Here is a 16,469-nt window from a genome sequence, read left to right as displayed (position 1 = left end):
CTTAGAGTGTGTAGTGGTCCCATGCACAGCAGGTTCACAGCTGAGAGGGATTCTCTGCCCAGCCAGCAGAGCTGATACTCCTGACCTTGGTAAGCAGGATGCTTAGGTTGGGCAGCCACTTCCCAAGGGAAGTTACCACTCTCCTCTGGGGGCAAGCAGTTGTATTCAAAACAGCTCAGATCTTTCAGGTTTAGCTAACCATGAATGCCATGTCTCCAGGAAACCCTTACTGGAGGGCTTCTGACCTGGAACAGGAGGGCTGCTCTCCTGGGCTTGGCATGTCACTGAGGATGAGCTGTTCACTCATGTGTTACTAACCCCAATTGTCATGCAAGTGTCTCACACTGCCCAGGTTTTAAAGCCACACAATAGCAGAACGAGACAAACTATTCCTGCCCACAGAGGCTTGAGTGAGAAAAGCTCAGGGCAGGCGCAGCAGAGAGCAGTGCAGGCACTGGGCCCCTGCGGCAGGTAGAGGGCCCGTGCCAGTCTACACGTTCATCGCAGGCACTGTGCGATCTTATCTGGTAATTGATCTCTCTCTCCCTGTGTTATCTCCATTTGAAACAGCCTTCTCCTGCTAATAGCACAAAATGAAGCTCTGGAACCAGCGATTTTTATCCAAGAATTCATTTTATTAAATGTTCTGTGATACTGTTGCTACAGGATATGCTAGAGGGAATTTAAATAGGGCTGTGAAACCTCAAGACTGTGCCGTGCAATGCCACAGCCCGACAGCTGTCACCTCTGGATGGAACATCACTCTAGGGTCACCCTGACACCCTAGCCTTGTGGGAAGAGCCACGAAACTGCTTCCCACTGGTTCAATGCCAATCCATTGTAACTTGCCTAATCAGGTGTGAGCTCTCACGGTGCTCTAAGCCAGGGAGCCAGGAGGAAGATACCTGGCTCCTGCCCTCAAGAGGGCTACGTTTTTACAGAGAGACACCTGCAGGGATACCTACGCCGTGCCACAAGGTGCATCTGAACCGCAGATGAACAATGGCAATACTGGGAAGGCACAGAAGAGGGAAGGAAATTGGTGAACTGCTTCTTGGATGAGGTGTCAAATGAGTTAAGACTCTAAAGGGTGGAAGGGACTTTTACTTTGCTTAAGGGATGTATGTAGCAAAAAGCTGGAGAAAAGGCAATATATTTCTCAGGTTTTTTAGAGCAATAGTCAACAGGGTGCACATGTATGTGTGTATATATACATCTATATATAAAGAGCTCATAAGGAATTGGCTAACATAGTTATAGAGTCTGACATGTCCCACTATTTGTTGTGGTCACGCTGGAGACCCAGAAAGAGTTGACATATCTCTCAGTTCAGGTCCAAAGATAAGAACAAGGCAGTTCAGAGGCAGCCAGGGAGGAAGAATTTGCTTTTAGTTTCACTGTTCTATCAGCTCCTTCATGCATATGTCAATCTTATCCAGACATACTTCACAGAGACACCCAGAGGAATGCCTGACCAAATGCCTGGGCACCTTGTGGCCCATTCAAGTTGACACTGGTATAGAAAGCATCCCAGGCAGCAAATCCACATACAAAGCATCTGTTTAAGGAATGGTTTGCTGGGGAACAGAGAGGCTGCACTGTGGATTGCAAAGGGTGAAGGAAAACTCTAGAACACAGGTGGACCTTAGGAAGCAGACCATGGGAAACTGTCTTTGATTACATGCGTGGGATAGAGCAGAGGAAGGAGATCTACTACAGAGGCCAGTTGGGAAGTGAGCTCAACAGTGTAATCTGATGCCCAGAGTGAGGCTCTGCTGGGTTCCATTGATGGTTTCACCCATCATATGGTTCCATAGATCTGCTGGAGAAGCAGGTGGAGGAGCAGAGCCCAGAACAACTGTAAGGAGCTGAAAAGGGGAGATATAACACATTACTTATCCTTTTCCTGTCCCCTATGCTCTATTCTTGTCAGAGGGGCAGAGCCAAGTGGGCCTGAGGTCAGTGGCTTTCCGGTGTAGTTTTTGCTATCCACAGGGTTGCTAGCTTACCCAGGACCCCTGGCAGGAGCTGCCTGTTGGAAGAAGGTGCTGTGAAAACTTAGCTGGAATTCTGGCGAGAGAAATCGCATGCACAGTCACTGGAAGGCATGCTGTGTCATGTCTATAGAGCTTGCTCACAGACTGTTGCACTGAGACTCCTTCAGGGGCACAGCCTGCCCCTAAAGGCAGGACTTCCCAATTGTAACATTAACATATTAAATTATGGCAAAAGCATATTTCAAATAATCACACCACATTTTATACCTTACATGTGCACATATATTGACACAGACTCCTCGCATGATCCCATCCACACAAGTAGGGATAGGATTAGAGGGGCAAGGTGGCTGGCCCAAGCTCACAGCAATCACAGGATGAAACCACTGATGGAATCCTCCCAAAGAGTCCCCCACCACCACACACTGGAACAACAGAGAGAAGAAAACATGCACCAAAGGACCAAGCTGCTCTAAACCAAATGGCATCGGATAAGTTGAACAAGTGACTTAAAACCCCATGGAACCATCTATACCATGGTATGGAAAGCGGATGCCACTCACTGTGAAGGTTTTGCTAAGGACCAGCATAACATGGTGCAGAAGGGGCAGTGATGACTATTAACAAGTTGGCATAAAATAAACTGAGAGTCTGTCCTAGCCTACATGGCTTGTGGTGAGCCCTACAGATAGCATACAGACAGGTTAACCTTTAAGCCAAGGGCCAGAGTTGTGACCAGCAAATGGTCTGTGAAGTTATGGTGTTTCAGAGCTGAGGACCTTCACTCATCTAGCTCAGTAGTTAACAGATAATCAGGTTACTAGTTAATCATGATCTGTTCCTAAGTCCTTTTCCAAAAATGCTTTGTCACTCTGTCCTTGGACCTTGCGTGCATCAGCAGTTCAGCCCCATAACTTCCTGCAGCCTCCAACAACCCCCCAGTTAAGCTGTGCACCTAAGAAAGGCCAGGACACCAGTCCTGTTGGTGATAGTCCTTCACTGGGATTTGACCATCCCAGCTCCCTTGTAACTGAAATATATATATCTTGTCTGTGTTTTATCCCTTTGTTGTATCCCTGGGCAGAAGATCAGTGATCCTGGGCCTGAACCTGATAGCTTTCACATTAGGGTGTCCCAGAAGAAACTGGTCTGTGCAAATGCTGTGCCTGTATTAACACCTGCCCCTTGCTGGCCACTTATTGTGCCATATTTTATTTTCAAAGGAGGGAACCTTTGCTCTTCACTCTGTCACATTGCTGTGGAAGGGTTCTGCCCTAAGAAAATTAAATCCTGATGCAAACCAGACTCAGAGGAAAAAGGAGGAGGGTCATCTACCCCTACCCCCACCCCCATCCCAGGCACTGCTGCAAAGCTTAGAAACACTGCCAGGGACCCTGGCTTCACCTCCCCAAGGGACTAACCCCCACCCACTCAGAGCTGTGCAGTCACAGCCTGTCCCCCAGCCTACGCCTCCCCTTCCACAGGGCACAGAGTATCCCAGCCTTCTTGGCCGTATAGGGGAAGCACAGGCCTGCCTCAGGAAGCAAGCCTCTCCCTCATCCCAGGGTTTGATAAGTCCACAGTGGTCTGCCTCACCATCTCCCCCTACAGGAACCCCTGAATGCTCTGATCCCTCTGGCTGGTTCAAAGTGGAGAAATGCGGAGCCCCACTTTATCCTCATTCCATTCTCCAGTAGCATTTCCTTTTCTTTTTTCTTTTTTTGTCTTTTTCATTTTTATCGGTACTAGGGATCAAACTCACGACCACCTGCTTGCAAGGCAGGTGCTTATGCGCTGAGCTAAATCCCCAGCCCCTACCCGTAGCATTTTTGCTGAAAGCTTTGCCTTAGCCATTGGAGGGTGCCCGTTTGCCTCAAGCAATGACACTGATAGGATTAATATTATTTCCCACTTGTTTGTTGATTCTTCAATGTTTTCTTTTGCTGGTCAGAGTCCTCCAGTCAAACAAAACAAAGCCAACAGTCAGCCTGTGGCCACCCGTCTGTCTGCTCTCTCTGCCTCTGTCTCTGTCTCTCGGTCTGTCTGTGTCCCTCTCCCTCTGTCTGGCTCGCTCTCTGTGTTACAGGTACAGAGAGAAACAGGAAAAGAGGAAAGGGGTAAGGAGGGAAAGAGAACAAGAAAGAGAAATTGGTTTATTTTAAGGCACTGGCTCCTGAAATTGTAACTTGCAGCCTGAGACCAAAAGTAGCCTTTCCAGACAGAATTCTGTCTTGCTGGGCGGAGATCAGTCCTTGTCTCCTGAAGCTTTCAATAGCTGATTGGATGATGCCTGAGATGAAGAGTAATCTGCTCTACTCAAAGTTCATCACTTTTATAGGCTAATTTCACTTTACAAACACCCTCAGAAAAACACTCAGAATAATGTTTGATCGAATATCTGGGCACTATGGCCCATCCCAACTAACCATCGCAGCTCCTCTCAGAACCTCAGAGGGAAGGACCCAGTGAGGGGAACTGAGGGTTTCTCCAAGCCTTCAAAACCTGTAATACTATAGAAGGTTACACAGAGTTTTCAAATAAGGAAAGTGAGGCATGAGGAAGATGTATGATTTGCCAAAGTTCACAGAACCAGCAACTGTCTGTCTCAAAGCCTTTACTGATGCCCCTTTTTCCAACAGACACAGCCTCACACTAGCCATGAGGTGCAGGGATGTCATCTGCTCACGTCCAGGACTGCAGACTCCAGCTCCTTGGCACCAGCCAGAGCCGTCCTGCTTCCATCAGCTCAGGGCAGACCAAGAGCTCCCGGGAAGCCTTGCCAGCTGATCACCGGGCCTACAGCAATTACGACAGGCATGGTTTTTTATGTGTCACTGAGCGTTTAGAAGGAAAATCTTCAACTTCTGAGGCAGGGTGAGGCGAGGCCAGGCCAAAACAGTGCTGCAGCCAGAGCTGGGGAAAGTGACTGGTGAGCAAACACAAAGTGTGGAGCCCTGCTACAGGGCAAAGACAAACTGTGGAGCCAAGCTATGGGGGAAGGTCCTGGAGAAACCAGACCTTGGCCATCCAAGGAGGACAAGCTGTTTGAGTTTGATGTTAAGCTCAGGAAGAGAACAAAGTGGTCTCAGTGGGATGTTCCCCCTGCCTCAGGGAAATCAAATGTTAATCCTATCTGGAGGAAAGCAGAGGCCTCGCAATCACCACAAGGTTCATCAAAAGATGAAATCACAATAACAAAAAATCACCAGATTCACAGGAAAAAAGTCACAAGAATCAGTAACACTGAGATCCTCCGAGCACTTCAGACACAAGAATTATCAAACACAGTACCATAAATGTAGGCGAAATGTTCAAAATAGGGAGGAAAACTTTCAGAAGACCAAAAAACAAAGGATCAGGTAATTTTTTAAGAAATGAACCAAACAGAGGTTTTGGAAAAGTGTCAATGCCTTGAGAGTCACAGGGAGATATTTATAATATGCAAAGCATTTCACTTGGATACCTTATTGTCAGTCCTATAAAGTGAGCAGGCTAGTTATATTATTCCCATTTCACAGATGAGAAGATGAAGGTTGATAGAAGCAAACAAGCTTCCCCAAGATCACATCAATAGGATTCCCTCCAATGTAGAACTTTCAACTTCAAATTTTGTGTTCTTTCTATATCACTAGAGGTTCCAATTCAACCACAAGGTCTCTTTATCCCTCCTGTCTGTTACCCAAAAAGCATTTGCTCACCTCTGCATTCCTCAACAAAGGGAGGGGAATGTTCTAGGAAAAGAACAAATAGTGATAAGAAATTCCCCCAGGGGGCGGGACAAACTCTGAGAAGGGTGTGGCAAGCTAGCCCTTTCCTCATCTGGGCTCAAGACAAAGGAAAGCTGGAAAATCCTTCTCCCTCACCAAGGGACAGCACATCAATTATGGATTATTAGATCAGATCTTCATTTTAATATTTCCTCCATGTATTATCACCTCTCCTTCTCACTGGAATTCTGTCTTGGGAGTTATTTAACTGATGTGCAGAAATCTAAATTTAATTTATTATGATCTAACTCACTTTAGAAGCCAAATTACCCTGCACTGGAGAAGGATCAAGTCAATATCCCACTTGGCTTTCTATTTATCTTCTGCAGGGTTTTCTCTCCATCCCTTTAGTATTCATTTGATCTCGGGTGCTGGTCATAAATTTAAATTTTCCTCAGAATTAGGCAATTGTTCCTTCAATGTTGTCGTTTAATGCTTAGTATTAATTATATGAGTGTCACTCCTTAAAGAGTTTGATAGATATAGAATGGACATATAATAGAGAAGGGACGGGTTATTTCTAGGACCAAATGAGGTAGCATATAATTTAATAGAGATGAGTTTACTCTCCTGTTTTCCCCCTTCTATCCAGTTCACTCTTTTCTGCTTCAACAGAAGACAAATCTGCTCTACTGTGGCACCTCTGAGCCAAGGGGCCACTGCCAGGCAGGACAGGAAGCCCATCTCTCTCTCTAAGGCTGGGTTTTTCTCCATTTGATTTTGATCTCCTTTAGTCTGACAGTAAGAACGAACAACACCCAGCTCTCCCCAATGCACACTGGCCTCCCACATCACAATTGCTTGCCACAGGCAAATACAACTTTGGGGGAAGCTTCCAGCTTTCTAGAAGAAAAGTTCCAATAATTATTATAATTGCCTGAAAACTCCAACTGTGAAATATAATATGATTAGCTGAATGGATAGAAGCCCAGTTTTTGTTTCTGGAATAGAAAAAAAAACCTCACACAATTTGGACCTTATATAGGGATTAATTTGCTTACTAATTAGCATGAGAGGGAGGTGCCAGAGAAGTTGAAATCCGCATGATGAGGGAACATGGCTGGCTCTTGGCACATACCAGGATGTGTGGTGAGTGCTCTGGCCGATGGTCTACTTCCTGCCCACCAACACCCATAAACTCCCCACCAGAGATTAAATCCAAAGAGCCTTTATGTATATAGGCACTTGAATGGATTGTCACTTGCCTGAAGTGTGGGTCTCAATTGCTTTTGGACACGAAGACTGAGAAAGCCAGCCCTACCTCCATACTTTATTCCTGCATTCCCTTCTCTTTGGGTTGAGAGATGGAGATCAAGGATGGAAGGCCACAGGTACCAACACAAGGCTCAGGAGAACAGATCTCGTGGGCTGGAGAGTAACACAGGAGAGTAGAACTGCCCACAACCAGGAGGCAAATGCTGCAGAAGAGCATGCACTAAGCATAGGCACTAGCACCCAGGACAGACACAGGAGAGGGCCCAGATATACGGCAACGGCCAGAAGTGACTTAGGAAGGACAGCCTCCTGTGGACACAGCTGGATGCTGAAACATGACATCTGTGATGTACACAGTCGAGCTGCATTGGACACGAGGTTGGGTGGCCATGCCGAGAACATTCAGCAAGGCTGATGTACTAGTCACCTCCCAGGGGCAGGGATGTGAGGGGAGGGAGGATATATCCGTCCCAGTGGGCCCTACAAGGACACCAAGATGGTCTCCCACAGGACAGAGACAGAGTCCATCATTCTGAAACCCTATCTAGAAGTACAAAACAGTTTTGCATTTCTTCATAATAGAAGAGCTCTTTGACTCACTCCCTTTCTTATCATGAGGACCTCATACCCACAACTTTAAGGTGAGAAGGTTACTTTGGCTCATGGTTATGGTCCAAGGTCACCTGGCTCCATGGCAGACACTGCATGGTGGCAGGGCCAGGCAGTGGAAGGCTCACATCCTGGCATCCAGGAAGCAGGGAGAGAAGGAAGGAACCCTTGAGCTAATGAAACCATGATCCACTCATGTCCCAATGCCTAACCTCCGAGCATGTGAGATTTCAGGGGGTTCATTCTTGAACCTAAACTATCATGCTCTTCCTTCAAAAGATGCTCTTCTTCCCTCTCTTCATCTTGCTCTATAGGGCCAGGAAGTATTTTAAAGCATCATCAGGAGGTTCTTTAATATAAGAAATAGCTATGGGGTTGGGTGATTTTCAAGAGGCCCAAATGAACCATGTTATCTAGTAGAGTCACAAATAAGCAGGCCTAGGGTGACTGAGAACTAAAATATAAGTGAGAATGGAGGTAACTTGTAGGTACTGCATGATGTATACCTAGGTATCTTTCTTTAGACATGTCTTTGCATGAAATAAAACATGCTTATGGGCTAAAGTTGGCCTAAAGGCCACTTGATTATAATAACAATAAAATAAAGCATACAAGGTATAGAAATCACCAAAAAAGAGCATAATCTATCAAACAGAAAAATGATCACAGTAAACATTATGCTTTTGTGACTTCTTTTCTCCTTCAAGGGGCCCTTGTTCATTTCAAGTCAATTTCTTCTGGATGGAAATACACCAACAGTGTCTGTGGGGGGAGGAAGCTGGGACGGGTAAAGAAGGTGAAGCACAGCCCCAAGGATGCCCCTCAGTTCCAGAAAGCCGGGCCCTGGCCTTGGCTTGGCTTGGCTTAGGGTCTCTCCACCTCTAATGCATTTCTCCCTCCATCACAGGGACAACACTAATCTTCCCCCACCGGATTCAACGGGCCCCAGTCAGATCTCAGAAGTGAGATATGAAAAAAGTGCTTGGTAAGGCATAATGCATATGTGACATATTATTATTGACAACATGGCTGTGGCTACTATTATTTCTTTTAGAGGCTGAATGCTAATGGAGGAGAAATGCAATTTACATTCAGCCAATTTATGTTTAGCTTATTCTGCCTTCCCTATGGTAGAAATGGGCTCTCTGACAGCAGCCACAAGGGATCCAGGTACCTCACCTGACTGTCCAGCTGCAAGGACCCCTCAATGTCAACATTAGTGCTTCCTAGAGCTTGGAAAGTCTTTCCTATCCAAAATCTCCATCGCAAACATGGGTTTGAACACAGTGTCATGCAAATGATAAGGCAAGAAACTATTTTAAGCAATGTAATATATAAGGTTATTATCAGCTTAGAAGGCTAGAAATTCAACTCTGCGCTGTCTGTTTTTACACATGTGGAGGGGAGGCTATGTGGGGCAGTTCAGCAGACAATCCAAGTAGAATCAAAAGCTTAAAACCGTCTGAGACCCCCGGTCACAGACAGCCAAAGACCTTGGAGTCAGGGCTGTCTGTTTACCTTCTTGCCCCCTTTTTAGGGATTTATTGGGCCCAAAGTGTCTTCTCGGTGTCTCCTAAGTCTTGCCCTCAAGGACTGAACTGGCCATTTCTTCATAAGGAATGTGGCTAGCAAGGTTGCAGCTTCCTCACATATCCCCTCCCCAGGTTCTTCTCAGGCAAAGAACACTGCTTTATTGGGAAAAATCAAGCTGAAAGTTGTGGGAAGCTAGGCAAAAGGAGTGGCTTGCCAAGGCGACACACTCTCCCGCTGGACACAATCTCCCACACCAACTACTGTAGCAATTAATTGTTTCGCAACTCTTATCCCACGCCAGAATCTAAAAATGTTTCCTCCTTCAATACGCAAAATAATCCTGAGGCAAGTGCTGTTACTGACACCACCTGATGATGAAACTGAGGCTCATAAAGTAAAAATGCATTGACCAAGGCCACTCAGCAAGGAAGTGGAGGTTCTGGGATTAACCCTGGTAAGTGGACTCATGCACATCCTCGACTAGGACCTGACAGGCCCAAAGATCATCCATGGAGCAAGGATTCCTAAAAAAGGCAGAGGAAGGAGACAACAGCCAAGAGCTTAGCGCTACAGGTTTGGCCTAGGATGTCCTGGAAATACTCTCTCTCAGCTGTACACTCAAGTGGAACACTACCCCTGGAAAAAGTTTCAGGGTCAAATGCCCCTGAGTCCTGCCACTTATTCCCTAAAGGGGAAATCAACAAGAAGCTTCCAGCTCAGCCAAGCAGAATTTATTCCAGTCTTTTCTACATTTCTGAGACGAAGGATAGAACAGTGTGCAGCCTGAGCCCAAAGCTTAGTGCATTTTCTATCTGCTCCACAAATAAGGTGACATCCACATGCCCTCTGGCTCTCTCAAAACTAGGTCAACCCACTGAATATGCAGGTGTGGGGCTGGAATGAGTGACTTTGAAAAGATTTTATCTCACGGGACTCCAGGAGGGCTGCTGGCTGGCCTTTAATGGAAGGGGCTCTTTTTATGTCAAAAGTAGATCCACAATTCCCAGACACCTCGCCTGCTGCTTCGGGAGGGGGAACCGGATGCTTGCTTCAGCCAAGGGCACACTGAGTGCTGCAGATGAGACGGCAAGTGGTGATGGCCGTACCCTGAAAAACTGGGAGAAATCCTCATAAGCATGACCCAAATCCTAGCCGTGTCCACAGCACAGCAGTGGCCTCTTCCAGAGCATCTTACGTAAAGTGTCTAAAGGGATTTATGATGGACTTGCTTACATAAACAACACTCACTGGGGCATTTCTCTCACCTCAGGGAGCACCAATAATTACTCTCCAAATGACACGTTCCTCATCAACTGTCCCTGTGCAAAGCCCCTGTGGCAGGATCCCTTCTGTGGCTCCATCCTGTAATGATGCTAAGTGCGAGAAAGATGTTCAAAATGTCTCCCACACTTCCATTCAACTTCTTTTTCTCTCACTTTAATCCAATCTGGTACTGCACAGAATCCACATTTGCTTTTCAGATTCTTTGGGAAAAGATTAATCACTTCACCAGAGCTGTTCTGCTTTATGTTTTACTTTATAAAATTACTCGATATAAGATTCCTTTAAGTAATCCCTTTCCTTAGTGCATTAAAATTAGATTCTGGAGACAAAGAAACTTGATGCATCTGAACAACTTTGCCAGAGCGATATTCTGAGAAATGAAATCAAAACTCTCAGAAACTCTGGCACCCCCTTGCCTAACTGCACACCTCTGTCTTCCTCTCTGCTCAGCGGTGGGAAGGTGAAGCTCTGGCTGCACCTCTGAACAGGGCTTTCCTTGGACAATTCTGTGCTACAAAAGCGGTCGCTATGTCTCTGCTGTGTTTAGAGTTTCACCTCTTCTACCCAAGGGGAGAAGTCAAATCCAGGGGGGAGAATTCAATCCTCAGATTTCTCAGCGACTGTAGCTCTCTTCAGTTTGGGTCTGGCCCCCTGGATTTCATTACTGTCATACTGGCCTGCCTGTCTTGACCCCATCACAGAGCCTCTCTCAGCATGTTAAACACTGAGCTTTTCCAGACGGAAAAAGGCAACTGCAACCTCTCTCCTGTCTCTGAAATCAAGGCTTGAGAAAGGCAGCAGAGCGGCGGAGGTGGCGGGTGGGCCCTGTGCGTAGAGAAAGTAGGTCATTAGTGGTAAAGACTACAATTTTCAAGTGGTTGTTAATGCTCTGTTTATATGGATTTCTTCAAATGTGACATTTTAATGGCATCATAATTGTGTGATTACAGTGCAGTTGACAATGCTCAGGGAAGGAAGGCGACAGGGACGCTGGTGCCCTGCTGGGAGAGGCGGTTCCTGGTATGGGTGGCCAGGGGGACCATTTTGGCATGTTCAGGTCCAGTTACCTGACAGCCTGAGATGTGGTTTCCCAGAGCTCTCTGCTAGACAAAGGTCTGCAGTTCCTAGGAAACTTGCGTGCACCTAGACAAAACAGACATCTTGGCTGTAGGACCCTCAATCAGAAGCTCCCAGTAAGAGATAGCTGCATTTTCTTCATCCATTCATTTATTCACTTTATGCACACATTCACCCTTCATTTGTTTTTTATTCCTTGCATTCCCACTACAATATTAGGGAAATGGTCAACGGATATTCAGAAATAAAAAAACAAACCAAGAAAGGAGAAAGTGCGAAGGAAAAGAAAGGATCCCAAATTTATTGGGTACCTATTAAGCGTCCAGCACTGAACCAGGATTTGGCACATTCATCCTGACCTCTGGGCAGCATCATACCACATTGGTGCAGAAACTTTCAAATGTCCTTGTCCCTCGGCTCCCAGGAACCTCTTCTCTCAGGCTTCTGTTCCTTTCTGGCCTCTTCTCTGATTCCTTCACTGGATCCTTTTTTCCCTGTTTTTTTTTTTTTTTTACATGCTCACCAATGGAGATATCTTCCAAGATTGTGGCTTCATAAGTGAAGAATTTCAAAGGTAGTTTTCCAGCTCAGATTTCTTTTCAGGGCTCTGGATCCATGTTAAACAACAGTCTGCTTGGCAGCCCCATGCAGGAGTCTCACACGCATCTCATCTTTAACAGGTCCCCAGTAGAGCCCTGCTATTACCACTGGCCTCCTCCAAGCTTTCCCAAGTGGAGAGATAGTAGCATGAGCTATATATCAGCCCATGCCAGGGACCTGAGAGTCATTCTACTAATGTCTGTGTCCTTCACCTTCAAATTTTCCCTGTCTGCTCGAACCACACACACACACACACACACACACACACACACACACACACACACACACATACACCTATTGCCATTCCCTGTGAACTCTACTTCCCAACATGCCTCTATCTGTCCCCTGCCTCTCCTCTCTCTGCAACCAAGTTAAATACCACTGACCCTGCCCTGGACTGCAGCAATAGGCCTCAACTTGACTCCATCCTTTGACTCTTGGTTCTCCTAATTAGTTTTCCTCAGTTGCCGTCCTAAAATTGACATGCAATTCCATCTCTCTTATTGTGGCATCAACTCCTCCAGTGGCTTCCACTGCACTCAGAATGACTTCCTCACTCCTTTCTGTGCCCCGCAAGGTTCTGCCTGGTCTGTGTCTGTACACTTGTCTGCCTCATCTGCTCTCTGTCCCTTGCACTGCAACCACACTCGCCTCTCCTCTGTTTGTAAATACAGCAAGACAGCATTCCCAGCTCAGGCCTCCACGTGCTCTTCTTGGAATATTCTTTGTCTGACCAGTTGCCACTCATCAAGCGGGTCTGAAATTAAGCACAGTATTCTGTCTTTTAGAAGGCATCTAAAATCTGCAAGTCTGAACCAAAATCCTCCTATACCATCATAGAACTCTGCACACCTCCTGCATAGGACTTGGAAGTCACTGCCTACCCAGAAACTTTGCTTTATATTCTGGGGTTCATGCTTGCCTCCTGAGCAGGCTGCTTGAAAACAGTGACTGTGTCTGTCTCACTAACTACTGTTATCATTGGCACAGTTCCTAGTATACTCTAGACCATCACGTACATGTTGACCAGACACCCAAGAGACATAGGTCTGCATCTTTCCTCCATTAATGATCTCTATGACTCCAGGCATGTCACCTAACCTCTCTCTGTCAACCCAGAGAGGCTCAAGTGTCTGTTCTGGAGCATTGTGATACTATTTTATGGGTCTGATGGGTTAATATAAGTCAAACAGTAAGCAATGCGCCACGGACAATTTTGGTGCTTAATAAATAACAACTGCCAGTTTACTTGTTAGTATGATATGTTCATGGAGTGGGACAGGAAGGCAATCTCATCAGTGAGGTTGCAAGGACTCCCAAGAGCCAAAATATATGACTTTGACAGCTTCACCTCATTACCTTGCATCTTAGGGTGAATCATTATTACTTGTTGGATCTCTGGTGAGACATCTTTACTTCAAGGAAATGTGGCCCACTTGTCAATGTGACAAAATCCATAGTCCTTCTCCCCAAGTCAATGCATCTGAAGTCACAGAAGTAAAAATTCTATTTACAACATCAAGATTTCGTGCTACACAGGATCCATAGGGAGCTCTTGGCTCTGAGGTCCAGTACAGAGGACAGGATGCCTCTTTGCAAAGAGGAGCTCACACAGGGAGACCCACCTGCAGCAAAAAAATCAGCAGTCCTCTCCCTCTTCCTGTCCCAGCTGCCCCTTACGGGGCTGAAGCTGGTTTTCAGCTCTGCCAGCCTCTGCCCATCCCATGCTGAGCACATTAATGAGGCCTGCTGTGCGCAGGGACCCCATAATTGGTCTCTCCTCTGCTTGTGCTTTAAAAACCAATGACTTGAAATGTATCCTCCAGATGTGCTGCCCCAGCCCTGGCTGCCATCTGGGAGGCCACAGAACACACTGCTAGAGGCCCACTGGGAGGAAAAGCGGTGATGTGTAGCTGTTTGCTGAGAGCAGAAGGTGTCTGAGAGAGGCTGGGTTAAGAAGGGTGAGAAGTTAGCCCATTCGGAAACTTCTCCATTTCTTGGTGTCATAGCCTCCACTACAAAAGGTATTTACTTACATTCTTTGTGAGTTGCACACCAGATATATGCTGGAGATTTATGCCTTTAAATCATCTAAAGACAAAAATATGCCTTCAGCTTTTCACGATGCTATTGGGATGATCTATTTAAGATGGGGCTGTATCCCATCACCAGAATAAGCCAGGTCCTGCTCTGGGCTTTGGGTGTCATCTGGTTTAATCCTTGATCCTTTAGGTGGTTCCCACATGCTAGTATCCTTATGTTAAATTTCCTTCACCTTTGCTCAGAAACCCTCTCTACCGTTACATCATTCTATTAACTGCCTGTTGATAAGGCCCTCTTCTCCCAACTTATGCACCTTGGACACAGGAATGTGGATTTTCTCTCTGAATCCCAGGTACCTGTTAGAGGCTGAGCATCCTAATGAAGACAACTGATAGCCTCCGGCCAGCTCTCCCTCTCCACCATTACTCTGGCCAAGAAAAGCAGACAGACACAGAACTTCCAACCCTCCAACTGTGCCTCTGTGGGGAAATAAACAGGCTCACACATGGTGGAGAAAGGTCAAGGATAGATTCAACCTAAATCAAAGTTGGTAAGTCAAGCAACATAGAAAGGAAGTGTGTGACAATGTGAACATGTCATTGGGGGTTGGAACAAAATGAAATAAAATAATGGAGCATAGTGTCAATAAATAAAAACTTCACCATTCTCACATAACCAAAACCCTGGGAACAGAAGGGAATTATGCCAACATGCTTCATGCTACAGAACAATTTAAGAATGTGAATTTAATAAAATAAGAGATAAAAGATTAAATGATAAAACAGAGAAACAGAGCAGACACAACAAGAAATCTACTTACTGATGCCAACTAAAGGATTCCAGTTCCAGCTCTGCCACTTATGGGCAGTGGAACCTTGAGAAAGTCACTGTGAGTTCAGAGGAGAAAGACTGAAGTTATTAAAAGCAACTAAAGGAGAGAAAAAATATAGTGAAACAGCAAGGTACTGGAAAAAAAGATGAACAGAACACAGAAACAGAACGCACACAAAAGTATTCATTTGTATTTGTTAAAAAACTTCTAGTATTAAATACAACCCTGAATTTTCAAATTAGAATACACCACATTCAATTAAAAAAATTGATATAAAACAACTGATACAAGAACATTTCCTGGCTTGGGTAATGAAGCTTAAATTCAAGAAAAAAATCGTAAGGCAGAACTAACAAGTCACCTACCAAAGGGGAAACATTCATCTGACCTTGACCTTTCCTGCAGCAGCCTTCAGGGTCAAGAGAACAATGAGGCTACACCCACAAGAGTGCGCTCCAGGTGTGACTCAGGAGTGCCTGCTGGGCTGAAGTTCAAGTACAGAAGATGAAAATCTGACACCTACCATCTGAGAACTCAGAGATACATCACTTGTGTCAGCTTTCCATCCCTGTGGCAAAATACCTGAGAGAATCAACTTATCAAGAAGAAAGACTGATTTTGGCTCATGGCTTCAGAACATTCAGTCCATGGTAAGCTAGCTCCATTGCTCTTTGGCTTGTGATAACACTGTATATCACGGAGGGGTCTATGTGGTACAATGAATGAAACGAATCATCTCATGGTGGCCAAGAGGTGAAAAGGAGAGACATAGGAAAAGGCTGAGATCCCAGTATTTCCTTCAAGGGCACTCTCTCCATGACCGAACTCCTTTTCACTGGGCTCTCCCTCCTAAAGATTTGCTAACACATCCCCCATACCCACAGCACTGCAGGCTGAGGATCAAGTCTTCAGCACATGGAGGGCACTCAAGAAAGATCCAAATGATAGCAGCCCTTAGGAGACTGCTTTCAAGATTCTGCTAGATAATGACAACCAGTCACTGAAGTGGTAGTTCAGAATGAAAAGCCCATAACAGAGGATAAGGACTACTAGAGAGCACTGGATATAGTTAATTATAAAGTTGGAAGGAAACCATGATAGGGACGGTCATGAGATGCTAAGAAAAGATGCCAGCAATCTAAAACTAACACTTCTGACAACTGACGTTAAGCTTCTATCACTCTAAGCATTCACAAAAGCTGCTAAGAAGGAATAAAAATAGATGAACCTAGGTTTTCTGACACAGGGGCTCTTCCACGCACATTTATATGACTTGGAGTGAGCAACTCAGCTAACTGAGCCTCAGTTTCCTTACCTCTACAATGGAGAGAAAAGGGCTATCGTATGGCTTTAAAAATTAAATGAAAATGACAGATGGGTAAAGCGGTGACTTGGACATAGTGACTGAAATATAAAGGAGACAAAGATGAAGATAATGACAAGAATGACAGTGAGCACCTGCTTTGCCCACACCAAAAAAGAAAGGGCCGGGAAGAACCTCAGTTCTGGGCT

At 45.6% G+C, this 16,469-nt stretch overlaps 1 protein-coding gene across 1 annotated transcript in view; it reads right to left on the bottom strand.

The window, feature by feature from the left end:
• Galnt14 (polypeptide N-acetylgalactosaminyltransferase 14) overlaps positions 1-16,469 on the bottom strand; it is a 212,719-nt gene that overhangs the window by 79,939 nt on the left and 116,311 nt on the right. The window lies entirely within an intron of this gene.

Source organism: Cavia porcellus, unplaced genomic scaffold (assembly GCF_034190915.1).
Source record: "Cavia porcellus strain 051 isolate PalLab524CR breed Dunkin Hartley unplaced genomic scaffold, mCavPor4.1 scaffold_1, whole genome shotgun sequence".
NCBI classification, from domain to species: domain Eukaryota; kingdom Metazoa; phylum Chordata; class Mammalia; order Rodentia; family Caviidae; genus Cavia; species Cavia porcellus.
Note: the sequence above shows the minus strand (reverse complement) of the source record. Positions and strands in the feature narration are given on the sequence as shown.